We start from the raw sequence: 11,979 nt of genomic DNA on the forward strand, positions 1-11,979 counted from the left end.
TTCATGCCCCGGTCTGGGAGGATCCCACATGCCGCAGAGCGGCTGGGCCCATGAGCCATGGCCACTGAGCCTGTGCGTCCGGAGCCTGTGCTCTGCAACGGGAGAGGCCACAACAGTGAGAGGCCCACGTACCTCAAAAAAAAAGAAAAGAATGTATATATATAAATATAAAAATATATGTATAACTGAATCACTTTGCTGTACAGTCAAAATTAACACAACATTGTAAATCAACTATCCTTCAGTAAAATAAATTTTTAAAAAAATGTCTCCAGACACAGTCAAATGCCCCCTAGGGGGCAAAACCACCCCTTGTGAGAGTGAGAACCACTACTTTAGAGCAGGACTGGTATTGCAGGAACAAGAAGGATTTAAATTAGACACCAGGAAGCACTTTCCTGGCCCTCAGGATTATGCAGACTCATGAACTCAGGAGCTGTGGGCACACACTAGCTTCAGCCAATCTTTCTCCTATGGAGATTCCAAGGGGAGGCGAGATGTCCCCAGAGAAGGGCAAGGGGCTGAGGCTGTGCAGGCCACACTGTGGCCAATGCAGAGAAAGGATGCAGGTGGGCTTCCCTCTAGAGACAGGTCCTGGGACCAGGGGACCCAGGGAGAACAGGCTTGTGTGGGGTCCAGGGAATCCAGGCCAAGCTCGGATGGAGCCACTCTGCATGTCGGAGTTGCCCTTTGGTGCCACACTGGGTGGGCCAGGGCACAGTCCAGGTGAGCTTGCTTCTGTGCCTCCACAACCCGACTGGTACTGACCTTAGAAGGGCCTGCTGAGGCTTGGGAGCAAGTCTTGGCTGTGTCACATGCTAACTGTATGACCCTGGGCGGGTGACCACACCTCTCTGATCCTGAATTCTCACCTGTGAAATGGGCTGATGACAAACCATGTTGGTGGTTACGTGTTGGGTGAGATGATGTGTGTGCAGTTTCAGCCAGGGTGGGCACCTGGTGAGGCTAAGCTCACACTGGCCAGGGGCACAGGTAAGGTCACTTTGCCAAGTCACAGGCTGTCGGCCTCGGAAGAGCCCTTGTTAGCCTCTCACGATATGGGGCATAAATCCCCATGCAGGGCTGGGTCCACAGCAGCCACCCGGAAGTGGTGCTTTCCCTTTTCCCCTATCCAGGTTTGCAGCCAAGGAAACAGGCCCAGCAGAGTTAGCACTGAGCAGTCTCCAGACTCCTACCCCGAGCATCCACCCAGGGCTGTCCCCCTGCAGGCTCCCTGGAGGGTTAGTCCAGAGGATCGCCAGCCTGACCCCTGCAGCTTCCATCCCACCCAGAGGCCATTAACCCTGGGGGCCCTCACACCCCTCCACAGGAAGGCCAGGACTCAGCCAAGCAACCTGGAAAAGGCCTGGACCTCCCTCCATCTCTGGGGCCCACCCACCTGAGGGGGCAGGATGGGGTCCCCCACTTGATCCCTGCCAAGAGTTGGTCCTTGTTCCGGCCTCTCTTCCTATGCTGCCTCTCTGTTTCTGCTTCTCTGTATCACCATCCCTGTCCCTGAAGCTTTGGCTGCCATCACCATCCCCATCACATCCAGAGCACTGGCCTGACCAAGGGAGAGTGGGCTCATGTTTCTGGAGCAGAAGGCCTAGGCCAGCAGGGATGGTGCTCCTGGGCAACTGCTGGGGATGGCAGAGCCTGGATGGGTCCTGTTGGGGGTAGCGCATGCAGGTGAGAAGGGCACTTGGAACATGGTCCAACCTGTGGCCATGTCTCAGGTCACCAAGATGACCATGGGCAGGGATTTCAGCCTCAGGCACTGGGTAAGCAACATGTAAGGGAAGTGGCCTTGGGGGTAGTACCAAATGGTAGGGAAGTGCCAGGTCAGGGGCCTGAACAGGCCAAGTTTACATCCTGGCTCCACCCTGGACCTGTGTCGTAACTGTGCCTCACCTTCCTCATCTGTGGAATGGAGAAGAGAACAGTAATATTGGCCTGGTGGGTGGTTGAGAGGATGGAAGAGATCAAGATTGTGGGGCACTAGGGGCAGAGCTCAATCCATGCTGGTGTTAACTACCAAAGAGTTGGTGAGGCCGGCTAATGGTCTACAAGTTCTGTCCTCAAAACATCTTTGGGTGAAACTTGAGAAATACTTGCGGTAGACAAGGGGAAGGTGCTTTCTGGGAGTTCAGGGCACAGGGCTTTCCCCGGGCTCTCACAGAGCAGGCAGCCCCTGGACTACCCCAGTCCTGCACTGACCACCGCACAGCCCCTGCTCTTGAGTCCCCTCTTCGGGCTCCTCTACTCCTCTGCCCACCAAAGGGGTGTGGATGGGCATTGGTGTTGTCAGGGGCAGTCACGGACTAGCAGCTATCCCCTGGCACAAAGACCCAGGTGACCCCCCAGCTCTCCAGCATCACCCCTACTCCCCCATCACCCGCACACAGCAGCACGCCCTCTGCTAAGATCTGCCAGGTTTTACACTAGGCTCTGACACCTGCGGAGTCGGATGGGCTCTGTCACCCACAGGGCGGGGAGGGCCGCCGGCCTCAGCAGCTCCCTCGCTCGCTCACCTGCCTCAGTCTCCCTCCGCAGCGGGCAGCTCACCGTGCCCAGCTTGGCCGGTGGGAAACGGGGGACGGCGGGTAGGGGCAGCCTCGCCCCCCAGCAGCGGCTGCGGCGCATACGCCCCCGCAGGCACGTCTCCCGCGTTCCGGGTCCAGCCTAGCCTACCTAGCCCCGGGGAGACCTTTCCGAACGGCGGGCGGAGGCGTCCGCCTCTCCTCGTGACTCAGGCCCGGCTATAAATGACCCGGCTGTATTCCCGGGTCGCGCCGTCACCTGGAGGCTGGAGTGGCGCCGCCTCGTGGACCCGGGCGCTGGGCGGTGTCTTCTCCTTGCCCTTCGCTGCTGGCTCCGTCCAGGAGAGTCAGGGAGACTTGAGCACGCCCGTTTCAAGGATGGCGCAACCTAGAGCCTGGGCGAGAGTGTCGTCCAAGGCACCAAAGCCTGGGTGGGAGGACTGGGGCTGGGGGGTGGCGGGTGGTGAGAGATGGGGAGGGAGACTCACAGAAACCTAGAAAAGTAATGAAGTAATGACACACATTGGCTGTTCTGATGAAAACCAGAGCAAATAAGGAAAATAATGACAAGTTTACAGAGAAAAGTAGAGATTTCTCATAATTGCACGGGTAATTTCATCTCCTCAGACAGACCTACCCTCCACACTGTTGTTGTATCTTAGAAATTGTCCTACTGGAAGGCACAATCCGGGCAGGCTTTCTGGAGGAGGTGACTGTGAGGAGGTGACAGAGCAGTCTGGGGCTCAGGACCCCTTAATCATTTTACCCTAGGGCCAGGATGAGGGATCCTAGGTTCCTGACCCAGCCTTCACCCAGGGTTTGCCAACGACTCTTGGCCGGGCTGTGAGCAGGGGCAGTGAGCAGTGCCTGGAGAGAGAAGTGGTTGGGCCAGTTGGACCAGCAAAGCCTGAGCAAGGTACTTGCGCAGCCAGCACCCTCCATCCTGGGTGTGCTCATGCTGTGCTTTGCTCTTGAAGATGCCATTCGATCAAGCTCTTAGCCGTCTAACAAGGCCCCATGCAAAAGGTCCTCCTCTAGGGAGACTTCCAGATTCCTGTCTCTAACTAAAGAGGTCCTCTATGAGCCCTCCCCTCAGTTCTAACCCACTCCCACCCCCTCTGTCCAGGGCCTCTCCTGAGGCACCAACCACATGGTGCAGACACTCCAGAGTAGGAAGAACTAGCATGCAGCTTCCACACTAACTCACTGTGTGACCTTGAGCAAATGCCAGCCATCTCTGAGCCTCAGTTTCCTCATCTGTAAAATCCCCAGCCCTTGAGGCTGCTCTGAGGATGGATTGAAATGCTGGCTGCAGAGGGCCCAGCCCTATGCCCAGCACTAGAAACAGTCAGCTGGGCTGTTCATGTCCATCTCCCCGAGGCTGCGAGCTCCCTTGGCAGACATACACCTCCTCCTCAGTGCCCAGCAGCCTGTGGTGGGCAGAGACAGAGGTTGCCAGGTGAGGAGCCTCCCCAGGGAGCTGAGTCTCACCCTTAGGCTACTTGCCCACCCCACCACCTTCATATGCCTGGGCCTTGCCTCTGCCCACAGGATTCTGCAGAAACGGACTGTGGCCATCTTGGCCACAGCAGCTAGGCCTGTGGCCAGGCTGCTGGGCAGGCCTGGGCAGCAGGAATGGTGAGCCCTGGGAGCCAGAAACACAGCCAGTTCACAGGCCAGCCCCTCAGGGCCTGTGCGCACCAGGCAGTCGTCCCAGGGCAATAGAGGGAAGAGTGGCAAGGCTGGAATTTCTGGATGGGGGTGGCATTTGGGTCAAAGGCTGGGATATATAATCTAAGCCCTCAGGTGGGGCCCATGTGGGACCCTTTACACCCTCACTCTAGGCCAGTGGGGTGAGAGCTCCAGTTAGCTGCATCCAGCTGTACCAGGTTTCCCCAGGTGGGCACTGGAACTGGGGCCTCCGCTTCAGGCCGCAGGCCTAGGATCACAGGGAGATTTGGGAGCCTTGCAAAGAAGATGAACTAGACTTTCAACTTGGCCTCAGGTTTCACAACCTGGAAGCCTGGGAAGTTCATGCTGATGTCCGCTGTAGCTCTACTGTGTTGCAGAGCAACCATGCTGGTCTGTCCTTTGGGGTGGGAAGGTAGCTTTCTTGTGTGGGGGGCCACTCTTTGCCTCGGGAGCAGCTCTCTGGAGGGAAAGCAGAAAGGATGAGGAGGGAACTTGGGGAAGTGTGAGTGGGTTTTAGTGCTGGGCAATAGGGGTTGTGGTGGGAGTGTTCTGTGAAATCTGGCTTTGGGTTCTTGTGTGTGCACCTAGGTGCCGGCTGGTGTGCACGTGTGGGGGGCTGGGAGGTGGGGATGGAGGGAATCTGGTGGCAGTGATGCCCAGTGTTCCCTCCTGTTCCTCAAGCCCCCTCCTTCCACACCACCCACATGAAGCCGCCGGAATCTAGAGGAGAAGACTCCAAGGAAGCCTCTGCTGCCCACCAGGCTCTTGGGAAGCCAGGCTGTGGCCAGACCTCAGCCTGTGTGGGGTGGGGGTGGTGCATGGCATAGCTGTGCCACAGGGGACGAGAAATGAACTTTTCTTCCCTCAGGCAGAAGCTTTGCTCCGAGAGGCGGGGAAGGGACAAAGGATTCCCAGCCCCCGAGGTGGATCCAAGTGGGCCTGCGCTGGGCAGCCTCCTGCCCTTTCCCCGCCTCTCAACCTCCACCCCCCACAATGTCGCCACCCCAGCCACGCCCCGGGTCACTATGGAAGTGTGTACAGGTCTTTGTCCCCTTGGTGCCTCAGTACCCCCATTCTTTGTATTTCAGCTGCACTGCACAGCATGTGGGATCTTAGTTCCCTGACCAGGGATCGAACCCACCCTCCCTGCACTGGAAGCACAGAGTCTTAACCACTGGACGGCCAGGGAAGTCTCTCAGTCTCCCCATTCTGACTTCTCCATTCTTTTGCCCCCACTGCCGCCGCCCTGGGCCACCAGTGCCTCTTGTCTGGCCACCTGCAGTCTTCTGTATTCAGGACCCCAGCTCCGCGCCCCCAACAATTCTTTTTTCTCACAGGAGACACACACCCCTCCTGAAGAGTCCAGGACTGCTCAGTCCCAGCCCCGAAGTGACCATGGGTCTCTCGGGATAAAGGACAAAGTCTCGACATGACTGTCAGGCCCAGCCTGGTTCAGCCCTGCCTCCCTGGCCCCTGTCAAGCACCCCAGCTCCTGTGAGAGAAATTTCTTTCAGTTCCTACCAGACAATCTCCTGTAGTTTCTCACCTCCAGGCCTTTGCCCATGCTCTTCCCTTTGCAAGGTGCACCATGCCTAGCTAACTCTCAGTCTTCATATAGCATCTTGCTTAGTTACCACCTCTTCCAGGAAGCCTCCCCTAGCCCCTGTACCAGGTTAGGCAGAGCTCAGACATCAGGGCAGTGTGCCCTCTCCCCCTGGGGAACACCACCACTGGGGGGTTGGGGGATTGTCCTTCCACCTCCCCACCCAGGCCTGCCCAGCTTCCAAGCCCCAGCGCAATGCTTTACCTCAGCCCCCAGGTGTCTGAAGAAGAGAGAACAGGGTGACCAGCAGGAAGTAAGGGGACAACCGGGGGAGGGGGGCGGTGGTTCTCAGGATGACTCCTACAGCTCCGGCCCACCTGCCCTACAGGGCCTCCCCTGGGAGTTGGTACCACCAACTGATCCTCCAGATTTGCCCAGGGCTTCCAGGGCTTGGGGGACTTGGTCTCTCAGCTGAACCCCAGCTCAAAGGGAACCCTAGCAGCTGAGGATGGGCCCGGCATCCTGGGTCATGTCTGATGGGAGGTAGGCATGAAGTGAAGCTTCTGGAGAAGGACAAACCTCTGGGCTGGGGTGGGCCTGAGCACACACAAGTAAGCGAGTTTGTGTCAGGGGTGGGGATTGTAGCAGAATGCAGCTAGAAACAGGCCCCCGATGGGCATGCCTGAAGAGGTGCCTGGCAAGCACTGTGAAGCTAGAGCCTCACCCTGCGGTGCCTCTGACTTGCTTCAGAATCCCAGGAGTCCCCTCTGCCCCTCCAGGCCTTGATAGCTCCAGCTATACAAGAGAGGCGACAGGATGGGACGTATTAAGTTATCATTAGGATGATACTGGCCCCTGCCAAGGACAGGCTGAGCAGTTCAAAACAGCCTCTCGTTTAGTGCTTGGGGCAGCTCCAGTTTACAGGTGAGGAAACTGAGGCTCAGAAGGGTGAGGTCACCACCCAAGGCCACTCGGCAGGTCAGGAAGAGGCGGGCCCCCAGGTCTGTGTGAGGTCGCAGCCTCCAGCCTTTTCGCAGGAGGACCTGGTGGCTTCAGAGGCAGAGGCTCCTAGTAGTTAAACTTGGTCTCTGGGTTCCCCTCCCAGCTCAGCCCTCACTGGTTGTGTGACCTCGGGCAGGTAGCTCAGCTTCTCTGAAACACAACGAAGGATGATAAGAGCCCTAGCTCTCCGTGGCCACGAGGATTAATTGACCCAGTGAGGGTAAGGAGGAGGCCACTGCCCTCCCTATCCCATCTCTCCCTCCTCCCCAAGTCCGCATGAGGACATGCCGGGAGCACGGACAGGAGTGGGCCACTCTGAGGGTTGCAGGCATCAGGTTCAGCAGTTCCACCCAGATACATTCTTCTCTTTACCCCTTGGCTAGGAACCTCCCCCAGGCACCATGGCGAGCCCCCCAATTGCCATCTAATTGCCTCCACCTGGGTAGAGCAGGCATTCTGATCCCATCCCACAGAGGAGGAAACTGAGGCTCGGGTAAACCCCCGCCCAAGGCCACACAGGTTGTTAGAGGAGAATGAGGCAGGAGCCCAAGGCCTGGCTTGTCCATGTGTCCTGCAGAGAGTCCCTGCCCCTTCCTTAGACAAAGGCAGGATGCTGTGGTGGGGACCGGCTCTGCTGCCCTCCAGTTGGTTCTGACAGGGGCATTGTCAGGACAATTCCTCAGGAAACTGGAACGGAGCAGATGTTCTGCCTGGCTTAGGCCAGGCCCAGATGGCAGCGTGGACTTTGGCCAGTGTCCCCACCAGAGGAGGGGATGGAGTCCAGCATGATTTGGGAGGCCGGGCATCTGTTTTCCTCTGCCTGGCAGGGATGCTGGGCTGGAGCAGCCGCATGCCTGGGTGGCTGCCCTCCAGTGTCCCCTCTTCCCTTCCACGTGCCTGCGGGGTTCCCAGCCCACAGTGCAGCCCGAGCCCCTGAGCCTGAGCCTCCTGAAAAGGGCCTGTCCTTATAGGTTGCGTTGAAGGGCAGTGGCCGAGCTCAGGAGGTCCAAGCCTGAGACCCGGAGTCCCCTGGCCATTGGGGGTGGGCTTCTTGCCGCGAGTTCAGCCACTCAGTTGTGTGACCTCGGGCAAGTCACCTCCCCTCTCTGGCTTCAACTCCCTTATCTCTGAATGGGGTTGTTTATAGCCCCTCAGAGGCTCAGGGAATGTAGACAGAAGAGGGTCTAGCCCTGTGTCTAGATCAGAGTGAGCTCCCAATAGATTACTGCTATTTTTGTTATATGATTTAATTTTGATATTATCAGGGTGCATTTAAGGATGGGATGGGAAGCTTACATGGCCAGAATCCCTCTGCATAAAACCTAAGGCTCTTAGAAGCTTAATGCAAAACATCTCATCTAACTCCCCATCAAATGGATGGGAGACTAAGGTCCCAAGAGGCAAAGTGACTTGCCCAGGTAACCAGCACAGACTCCAACAGAGCCAAGAATAGAACATAATTCATTGTTCTTTCCCTCCTGCCATCATGTAGCAAACACCAACTGTGTGCCAGACCCTGTACTAGAGCTGAGGAAGCAAGGACAGCTCCACCACAGGGTGCCCCTGGCCTGGGCCAGAAAGACAAGGAGGAATTCCTTCTCGGGCAGTGGTGAGGGGGCAGAGAAATCACTCACAGTCGGAGCAAAGACTACATCCAAGGCCAATCCTAGGAAGAGCGAGGTGAGCCTGTGCGGCTGGAGCATGAGGTGCACAGGGTACCTCAGGGATCAGTGGGGGAGTCACATTCTCAGGGGCCTTGGATTCCATGCAAAGGCCTGGGTCTGCGTTTGGGCCTGTGCTGAAGATAATGGGAAATGAAGCCTTGGGAAAGGGGTTTTCCAGGCAGAAACTGGAAGCGATAAGGCTGGGAAGACAGGCATTCTAGGCAGAGGAAAGGGCAAGGGCCTGGAGGCAGGCTCGGCTGCAACAAGCCTCTTTAAATGAGTGGGTAAGTGCGGCATGGCCTTTATCATTCATGCTGCCCGGGTCTGTGCGTCCAATAGGGCAGGGATCAGAGTGCCCTGCCACATGCTACTGATGGCACCTGCAGTGCAGGGGTGGAGACACAGCTGATGCAAAGACCTTCACCCACCCACCCCCATGCCCAGTTCCCCCCACCCCCCCACCCCACCCCCACCCCACCCCACCCCCCAAGGCCAGCAGCGCCTGAAGCTGATTACAGCCTGCTCCCTGAGCACAAGGTTTGCCGACATGAAAGGGCACATATGGGTGTAGGTCCAGGGAGATTTCTCTAATCTTTGCCCTTCTGACCTTTGCTCTGTGAGCTCACAGTGCGCAGCCCTGAAGGATGGGCTGCTGGGTCTCCGACCAACAGACTCATGGGTGAGGGTGTGGCTGTGTGTAGGGGGTTCCTGAGTCACCTCCAACCCTCTTCCTTTCGTTTACTGTTGGTTCTGGAACCTTTACCTATGGGTCTCTGGGCTCCCTGGTGTCATCATTCTACCACGTGACCTTCCTGGTGCCTGTAGGATTGAGCTTTAAACTGTGCATGTCTTTGTTCCTTTGCTAGCTGCAGGGTCACACCCCTTGAGGGCCATGTCCTCTCGTCCAGATCACTCCCCATGCCACCACACACATGGCCGCCACCCTGTGAGGGTCAGGCATACTGTAGGCTGTTAGCAAAGACTGGCTTTCCCGGGGCGGCACCCCATGCCCAAGCAGTGCTCAGCAGCATCTGTTCACTTCACGTTTGTTGGCCCCCTCTGGGCCCTGGGCCTCCACGGGCAAAGGGCCATGGGCAAAGGGCCAAGCTGCTTCCCCATGGAAGTCAGGCTGTCTGGGATTGGCCTGAGCCTCTGGGGCTCCCTGTCCTGTACCCTCCTGCAGCTCTGGCAGGCCCTGCCCTGGAAGCTCCTCTTTGGATCCAGAGACATTCCAGCCCTGCCCTGGGGAGAAAGATGCAGTAGGCGGGGATGTGCCCAGAAGAATTAGGAGCAGCAATGCATGATGAAACAGCTCGGGGCAGACCTGCCTGTGCTGCTGCCCATAGCACTCAGACACAGGATCCTCTCCCTGACCTGGAGGCTGACCCCTTGAGTCCCCACCTTTTGCTGCTTTAAGATGGGGAAGTTTGGGGTGGGAAGTCACCATTACTTCCTCCATCATCACCCTGCAATTGTTGACATGGTTGAGTGTACAAGGACGCCTCTGTGCACAAATTCTTGTGTGTGAGAGGCCTGGAGTGGGGGCAGCAGTGTGGGAGAGCAGGAAGGTGCAAGTGCACACGGTGGTGAGAGGAAGGCCAGGCTCCAGCCAGCAAGGGTGCATGACCTCTAGAGACGGCTCAGGCTCAGGGTTTGCCCTTGAGGCACCCTCATTCCCAGCCACCTCAATGCCAGCATCTGCCCTCCTAAGACCAAGGCCTGGGCACCTGAGGGGAGGAGGGGAAGGGGACAGTGGGGAGGAGGACGAGGATGGAACGTCCACTGTGGGTCCTCTGGAACCTCCTCGTTCTGGCCTCACACTGTGTCCAAGAGGCCCTGGAGTACTCTCCAATCAGCTTTCCTGGCTGCCAAGGGTCCCCAGAGCAGCCTTTGCCCCCAGGGCCTGGGCAGAGGTGGGTCCGTGGAGACTGTGGGGTCCTGAACTCTTGGATCCTGCACTCAGAGGTCAGCTTCCTTGGAAGGGCCTCCTCCCCAAAGAGCTCAATCTTTATCTGTGTCTGGCAGTGGTCAGCCGGTGTGGGGAAGCCCAAAGGCACTGACTGGGCATCAGAATAAAACTTCACAATTGCCGCCCCCGCCCAGTGCCACAGAGCTCTGCCAGAAGGTAATTATAGGTGGCCTGGGATGGCTGGCTCTGCTCATAGCCCAGAGCGCAGCAGGCCCAGGGGCCTCAGGGCTGCAGGGAACCCCTGCCCACTCCATTTTGCTCTGCCCCAGGCCTTCAGGTTCAAAACATTCCAAGTCCCCAGCTCCAGGGCCCTCCACCAACCTTGATGCCTACCAATCTTGGAAGAGGTCCCCTGGGGGTCCAGGTGGAATCAGGACTCTACAGAGGATGTGGTGAACATGAACTTGGTCTCAGAATCTTAGAATCATAATAAGAACAATAATTCCAGCCCCTGCATATCAAGTACTCACTACCTACCAGGGCCTGAACTAATAACAATGTTTATTAACTCACAATCTTTCCACAAAGCCCTTACGACGTGGGGACCATCATTAGCCTCATTTTACAGGAGAGGAACTGAGACCCAGGGATGCTAAATGACACGCCGATTCTCACACAGCCAGGACGTGGCCAAACTGAGCCTTACATCCCAGACTGCTCTGAATTCCAGGCCAGAGTTCATAGCCACTAGGCCAGTCTACCCCTAAAGCCACAGAAACAGGGATGGGGGTAGGGGGCACAGTTGGAAACTGGCCTGGGTGGAGTCAGACGAGCGATGGGTGTGGAGGTATTGGCAGCTAGCAGGGGAGGGACAGAGCTCCCCTTTCAGAGGCTTGTTCCCCAGCTGTGAAGGCTTGTGCAGACCTTTCTGTGTGGCCTCACGGGGTGGGTATCCAAGGGGCAGTGAGAGGCTGGGGGAACAAGGGTAGGTGCACACAGTCTGACTGCCCCACTGTCAGCCTTCTCGGTCCTGCCCAGGTTCTCCCAGACCAGAGGGGGCATCCTGCCCGGCCCCACCTGCTCCGGCCCCCACAGTATTCTTCCCTCACGACCTGGGAAGCTATGTGAGGACAGGGGCTCACACAGGAGCTGCACCTGGGACCCCTATGTGCCCCTTGCACTGCCCTGGGCCCAGTGGGGATGCCTGAGTCTGCCGGGCATAGAAGGCTTGGGTCCAGCCTCCTGCAGCACAAGCCTCCACCTCCTGGGTCCTTGCCAAGATTTATCTCTGGAATTTGCCTTGGAAAACTCCTGGTTCCTGCTGACTAGTGAGGGCAGAGCTGTGCCTGGGTTCAGGATCTCAGTCCACACTGTCCAGAAGTTCTCATGGGCATCTAACTTCTCATTTGCTGTCTGTCATTCTTTCCCATTCTCTTCTCCCTTGTTCCTTTCTGGTTCTTGCAGATACAATAGTAAAGAGGCCCTGGGTTCATAGCTCCATCTCCATGAATGACTAACTCCAAATGACTTCTGCGCTGACCTTGTTAGTAATCAACAATGAACCCACAGACTTTTATTGGGTCCCTACTCTGTGCTGAGAGTTGAGGAAAGGTGAAAGGAGGGACTGAC

This window comes from Lagenorhynchus albirostris, chromosome 10 (genome assembly GCF_949774975.1).
Source record: "Lagenorhynchus albirostris chromosome 10, mLagAlb1.1, whole genome shotgun sequence".
Classification (NCBI taxonomy): domain Eukaryota; kingdom Metazoa; phylum Chordata; class Mammalia; order Artiodactyla; family Delphinidae; genus Lagenorhynchus; species Lagenorhynchus albirostris.